Source organism: Ranitomeya imitator, chromosome 8, assembly GCF_032444005.1.
Source record: "Ranitomeya imitator isolate aRanImi1 chromosome 8, aRanImi1.pri, whole genome shotgun sequence".
NCBI classification, from domain to species: domain Eukaryota; kingdom Metazoa; phylum Chordata; class Amphibia; order Anura; family Dendrobatidae; genus Ranitomeya; species Ranitomeya imitator.
In genome coordinates, this window is record NC_091289.1 from 154,299,881 (window position 1) to 154,307,332 (window position 7,452).

Consider the following 7,452-nt stretch of genomic DNA (forward strand, 5'->3'; position numbering starts at 1 on the left):
TCATTTTGGGAACGTAGCCTTAGTCTCCATATTTAGACAAAAAATTGCCATAAATCTGCTCTTCATAGTAATAAAGGACACAATTTTAAATAAAAAAAAAAATGAGTGAATCTTAGTCCGTCACGGGCAACATCACAAAACTCTGCATTGCTCATCATGAGTATGTGAAGCACTTGTCTGATGATGATGGCTATAGAAATGGCCGTCACTTCGGCAGTGGTGATCAGCCCGATGCGTTTCACCCTGGGGTAACATCTGTCAGGCGCGGCAGAGCGGGCGGCCATCCGAGTAGCTCCCTCATTGTGATTTTCATTGCTATGGGCTGTGCAAAATCTTTCATGCTCTTGTCACCTTCTAGTAAATCGTGAAAAGCGTCGCAAATGGATGAAAAGCTGCAAAAGTAACTTTATTGCGTGCTAAAGTTTCCAAAATTTCAGAGGACATTTCATTCAACATGTGCAATGAAACCTCATCCTGCAGTAAAGGAGATCCGCTCCCAAAGTCCTGCCTCGGGGTAGACGAGCGGCCACAGATTTACTTGCTATTACCTTGTAGTTTATAACATTGTTTTCACACTAACTTTAGGATTTTACTATTTACCTGGATGTTTTGCAGGGTTCTAAATAGGGTTTGGGCAAATAAGGCACCAGAATGATTTGAGGATACTCTGATTTTACCGAACAAATGGAAGAATAAGGCTGCCGTCACACTAGCAGTATTTGGTCAGTATTTTACATCAGTATTTCTCAGCCAAAACCAGGAGTGGGTGATAAATGCAGAAGTGGTGCATATGTTTCTATTATACTTTTCCTCTATTTGTTCCACTCCTTGTTTTGGCTACAAATACTGATGTAAAATACTGACCAAATACTGATAGTGTGACGGCAGCCTAAATGTTGCTAAATGGAATCTATCTCTGGTAGTGGAGACAGCGACACATTAAGATGTCAGGTTGTAGTCTTTATGTTCCTGCTGTCTTATTGGTTACAATGTATACAGACATTACAGGGAGGAATGCTTCAGTTGCGAGCAGGTAATTTAGAGCATGCTAGGAAATGAGAGAAAGGAAGTTCCTGCACCTATAGTGCTGACAGAATAAAATTTAAGAAAGTGCAAGCATATTAACATGACAATGCCAAGATGTATGGATCAAAAAGCCTTGATTCTCCTGCCAGGCAAAAAGTTCCAAAAGTGCAAAAAAAAGTGTTGATCGGCATCGATGTAGTTGCAAGAAAGTGCAAAAAGTGTACAAAAGCAAAAGTAGTGCTCATTAGTGTACCGGCATGTCACAGCACTTATAAACCTACGTACGGTCCTCTTTCGTGTTTTAGTCAAAGAGCGGGAGAGTGTTTAGAGCTCAGTCAATATATAGAGCGCTGACTGTTTACAGCGCAGTACCACCGTGATGACTCGAAGAGAGCGGCTGCAGGGAGAATAACTTCATTTTCTACCAGCAACCGAATATACAGTTGTACAGCCGAGAATGTTTAAAACAGTATGTGATGACAGGTCAGTGCTGGATTTTTATGACATGTTCCCCTTTGGCTAGCAGGAAATGGGGGCAGCAAGACCACGCTTCTCTAAAGGTTTTGTGAAATTACTTTCTTACAAAGCTGCAAAAAAAAAAAAAAACACCAAAATGTAGGAGCACTAAGAACAGCATCTAGTAGGTGGTCAGACTGGTACATTGATTTTTACCTCCTAATTTTACACATTTTTGTTAATGCTTTGAATGGGACCCGGGATGACCTGCCAACAAGATGGACGGATACAGCTGAAAATTGATTGAACATTGAATTTCAACATCATAATGATGTATCGCTGAGTTATAAGTCCAGTGCCAGCCTCACTCTTTGTCACCAGCCATACTGGCACGCTTTACTGGCTAATGGAACTAATAAAGAGAAGGTCGGGCAGCGCGAAATTGAGGCCACTTCACACTACGTCCTGCCTCTTGGATGTAACATCGCTTTACCCTCTTTGCTATTTTAGGAAATTCTTACAATGCGCTATCATTTTCTACATCAGAAGAACATAAATATCTTCATGGTGGTTTTTCTTAGAAACAAATGCAAAAAGTAATATGGGCAGGAATCTCAATGTAGACCACAAAAAAACAGAGTGCCAACTGCACACGTGTTAACCACATTCAGCCACAAACAAAGGAAAAAGATACAAACCATGACTGTACCTCAAATAAATGATGGAACAATAGCAACACCTTATTTTCCGTTAATCACAGGGAAACACAGACATCATTAGAAACATTTAATACTCCACTCAAGGTGTAAAAGGGGTCATATGCATACCGTAACCAGTAAACAATGTATAAATCGTGATCACATACATTATGTAAACAATGAATCTGTATAAGGAGATATTAAAACCATCATTTATATCTCTGTAGGCATGTTTGTGCATCAAGAGTCCAAATGCGTATCGCCGTCTAAGGCTTCTTCAGGGGTTATTGGTGAAAATGTAGATAAAGCATACCACTGCAAACCTGTCAGATGGATTTAGGTCTATGAATCACTATGTATATGCCATAGAACTCTAGAAAACCTCCAATAAATAATTTGTTTCATTATATATATATATATATATATATATATATACTGTATATATATAGTGTATGTGTCTTAATATAATCATCTACCACCACTTTCTCTGGCATCTAACACCGTTCTGTCCTCTTCTCAGTGACATCACCACAATTCAGACTATCCAGTTCACTCTGCTCTCTATGCGTGAGCCGAAAGTCTCTTTCACGATGAAAGCCTATAGAGCCTGATTCGGAACCTTCGTAGACTTAAACTGTAAAGACCACTTCCAGGTCATACAGTGTTATGCAGAGATAACCTGTGTTTTCATCATTTAATCCTCTACTCTTTCTGGGGTTTTCGGTCCAGTGGGCGGTCCTATCAGTGACTGACAGCTTCATTTGTATAAGTGTGCATACAGAGCGAGCTGTCAGTCACTGATAGGACCGCCCACTGGACTGAAAATCACTGTTCACCCTAGTCTTTTGTTCATTTTTTTCCCAGCACAGAAGCATTATGTCCATTCATGTAAAAGCAATCAACTTTGCTGGACTGAAAGGACTGAACAGTGTGTGGCCAAGAAGACTCTACTGTCCAAAATCAAGTCATTCTGTCATTTTGTCTCCATCATTAACAAGTGAACGAAAGCCAAATTGTGACATAAAAGCCACACTATCCTCAGTCTGTAGAATGTGTTTTTTAATGACAGAGCCATTGATGGGCTGAGGACGAGACCAGCCATATTGTAACAGGGACAATAGGATGAGTTCTGCCAATGCTCTGGGCACAATGCAAGGATTATGTCATTGTGAGGAGGGTCTGTCCCTAATGAGATCTCCATGAGTGCAGACATTAGATCACTGACAAGTCACGGCTTTATGTTGTATGCCCTATGACAAATGATCAGTGCGCTGCCACATGTTCCCGGATTCTGTGTACTGTGATCTACTTATGGCCAAACTCAACGTACAATGTTAGGTGGTAAAGATGCTCCAATGTAAGAAAACATTGGCAAATATAACGTCAACAATTGTTTTTATGCAAACTCCCTGAAGAATGCAATTGTTTATTGGATATGATGCATTAATGCCATCATAGTAAGTAGTACAGTAAACTACTGTATTTTTCAGGGCGGTTTGTCTAACTTTTTTTAGTTGTTTTTCTTATGTTTTTTTTTAAATGATTTTTTTGCAGCAGCAATAAAAGAAAGAAAACAACACAACATATATTGTCTGCAAGTCAATAGGAAAATATGAAAAGCACTCCAAGCATTGAATTTTGGTCCTATGGGCTTGGTCTTTTGTTTTTCCTTTCTAATATCTGGGGTGATTTATTCTACATTTTTCCATAAGGTTTTATATAGTAAAAGAAAAATTGTAAATAGAATTATCTACAACTAAATTAAAAAAAATATAAAATAATAATTACGGCAAAGAACTTTTAAACATGCATGAAAAAGTATAGCATTTTTTACAACCTAGACAAAAATGATTTAAAAAAAAAAAAACGTTATGGAAGCCTTAGGATGCGTGTCCACTGTCCGGATTACATCTGGATTAGCTGCGGATTGAACGCTGCGTACAACCGCAGTGTTCAACCCGCAGCGTCCAGATGTTACAGCATAGTGGGGGGGATTTTATGAAATCCCGTCTCCACTATGCGTGCGAACACGCACCCGGCGGCCCTGCGATTCCGGACATGCGGCGCGTCTTTTTAGAATGCAGCATGTCCGTTTACAAGGTAAATCACAGGGCCCTATGAATGGGGTGTGGAGATTCCGGATGTGTGCAATGAACACATCCGGAATCACCGCGCGAACAGAAGGGGGCGGCGCTTTGGGTGGAGCGAGTTTTCCACTCTGTCCAAAGCGCCGGCAATCCGGAATTGGAACCTTACCCCTATAGGGCTCAGTTACACGTCAGCTTTTTGAGTACGAGTACTATCCAAGTTATCTCCGGATAGCACTCGTACCTATAATAGTGAATGGGGCGGTTCACATGTACGTGACCTTTCAAGAAACAAGTGGTCCACCTAAAATTGCAGAGTCATGTCTGATTTTGATCTGAGCATTGGATCCAAATCAGTAATGCAGGTCTATGGGTCCATTGGAAAAAAACAAACAAAAGCGGACAGCGCTCCAATGCCATTCGAATGCTGTGCGATTTTTTTATGGATTGATGAAATCTGATGAAATTCATATGTAAAAAAAACCCTGACATTTCATTGATCTCTTGTTGTGTCTTTTTTTTAATTAGCTCATTGTATTGAAAATTGATGAGAATCCCTCACCGAGACATTATAATTTGAAGGGATTGTCCAATACAACACAATCCCTTAATAATGGACTCGGGGAAAAAAAATGATACTCACTTTCCGTACTGGTACAGCTCCTCCATACTCAATGCTGCACCCCCTGCAAGTCATCAATATCTGATTGGTCGAGGTCCGACACCCAGTACTGCCGCCGATCAGCTGCTAAGATTGTCAGCAGCTACTTTCAGAAGACAGAGGAGCTCCACAAGTGAGTACTTCCGGCCGGCATCCGCCAACACCAATACAATCTGATCGGTGGGAGTCCCAGGTGTCGGACCCCGACCAATCAGATATTAATGACCTATCCTAACAACCTCTTTAAGGCCGACCAATAATAGATAGTGATTAGAATTTAATTTTCAGTGACAGCAGAATCCAATAAGCCTTTGATGAGTTTCACCATCTTCTGTCTAATACGCCTTTAATCTAATAAGCTGGAGCAATCCCTGATGTTTCTCAGCATCCAAGGCTCCAGGGCACATTTGGGGTCTTCAGCCTCCCTACTGGGTACCTGATACATGAGCAGGAAGAATAATGTCAGTGAAATAGCCCCGGGATGACGTGTAAGATGAGCCCCATGTGCTACAGTTTTGCATGGTGAGAAACAGTTGAAAATAATTATGGAAAGTCAATTGAAAAGTTATATCTGCCAATGGAATCCAATGGAATATACACCAGAAAATTGTGTTAAAAAATAAATTTACGTTCCCACATGTTGAATATGCAGAGAATTAAAATCTGACACAAAATCCGCCTTGTTTCATGTGGTTTCTACTGCTGTGGATGTCCTGCTTGTCAAAAATGGGGGGGGACGCTACGCCTTTTTTTTAAATTATTCATTTAAATAGTTAAAAAACACGACATGGGAACTTCTCTATTCTTGATAACCAGCCTTGCTAACAGTGACAGCTGAGGGTTGCAGCCTGCAGCTGTCAGTTTTGTCTGGCTGGTTATCAAAAATACAGGGGAACCCCACATCATTTTTTTAAATATTTATTTATAGCGCAGGCGGCGGCTGATAAATACTTCCATCAGCTGCTGCTTGCTCTCACTGTTAGCAGTTGAATAGAACTCTTTACATTGTGAGAATGATGAGAGTTCTCTTCAGCACTCGGTGCAGGGGAACAGCACGAACAGTACCGCTGCTTCTCGGGCGTTGGTACGTGTCACACTGATGACATACGGATGTCATCCATGTGTCATCAGTGTGCACGTGTGCGGCTCGTTTTGCGGAACGTGCTGCTGTTAAAAAACGGACATGTCAGCGTGTTTTGCCCTCGGACACACAGTCCATGGAAACACTCTGACATGTGCACAGACCCATTCCCTTGAATTGGGTCTACATGAGTAAGTGTCTCCGGTCACACTGACGTCTGAAAGAGGCCTAACACACAGTCATCACCTGCCGAACATGGAGCGACGTCACCCCGTGATCCCGATCCAAGGAATTAAAGGGGTTGGCCGACTTATGGGACAATTTATTTTTCTTTATTTACATAACTTAATAGCTTCAATAGATAATCTGCGTCTCTCTCACTTCCTCTGGATGAATGTGATTTGTCTGAAGGCGAACAGAGTGAAGCTGCCACTGATTGGCCGCAGAGATTGCGTGACATAACAATGTCACGCCATCACTGGGATAGCCAGTGCCAGCATAGCTGGGACAGCGCCAGCACCAGAGGTGAATATAAGGCCGGGGTCACACTTGCGAGAATCTCGCACGGGTCTCGCGTCTCAATACCCGACACTGCCGCCGGCACTCGGACCGGAGCGCTCAGCTGCATAAAAATACATGCAGCCACACACTGCGGTCCCGAGTGCTGGCGGCTGTGCCGAGTATTGAGACGTGAGACTCGTGCAAGTTTCTTGCAAGTGTGACCCCAGCCAAAGTGTCATTATTTTACATGGGTGAATCACAGGGATTGAGAAGAGGTTGTCTGAGTAGTGGACAATCACTTTAAAGTTGTCCACAAATAGGTTTGTACAGTATGGGCTCCTCTTCGTTAGACTCCCGTATACTTTATAACTGAAAATGTCTTCAGGTAGTCAGAAATGCATGACCATTGTCATTTTAAAGGGAACTTGTCACCAGGAAAAATGCTATTAACCTGCTGATATGGGGTTAATCTGCAGTGTAATAGCGTTGTTAACCTGACCAGTGCCTGCACTTAGCAGAACACTGGGGGAGAAAAATAACTTTATTCCTCCCCCACAGCGTTCCGGTTTCAGTCACGGGGGCACTGCTCTGGCGGCTGTAACCGCATCCCCGACCCTGACCAATACTCAGTATGCATTGGAGCTGGCTGTCAGTCAGGGCCGGCTGTCAGTCAGTGCCAGGGTCGCAGTTACAGCCATCGCTCTGTATACTTAGAGTGATGACTTGAACCCACACTAATACCCCTGTGACTCAAACCTAGGGTATGATATCCAATGTATCATAACGAAGAATACTCAGTATGAACATGAATAATGTCAAGAATATACACTTCTTTATTAGTGATAAGCGAATATGCTCGTTACTCGAGATTTCTCAAGCACGCTCGGGGGTCCTCCAAGTATTTTTTAGTGCTCGGAGATTTCGTTTTTCTTGCCGCAGCTG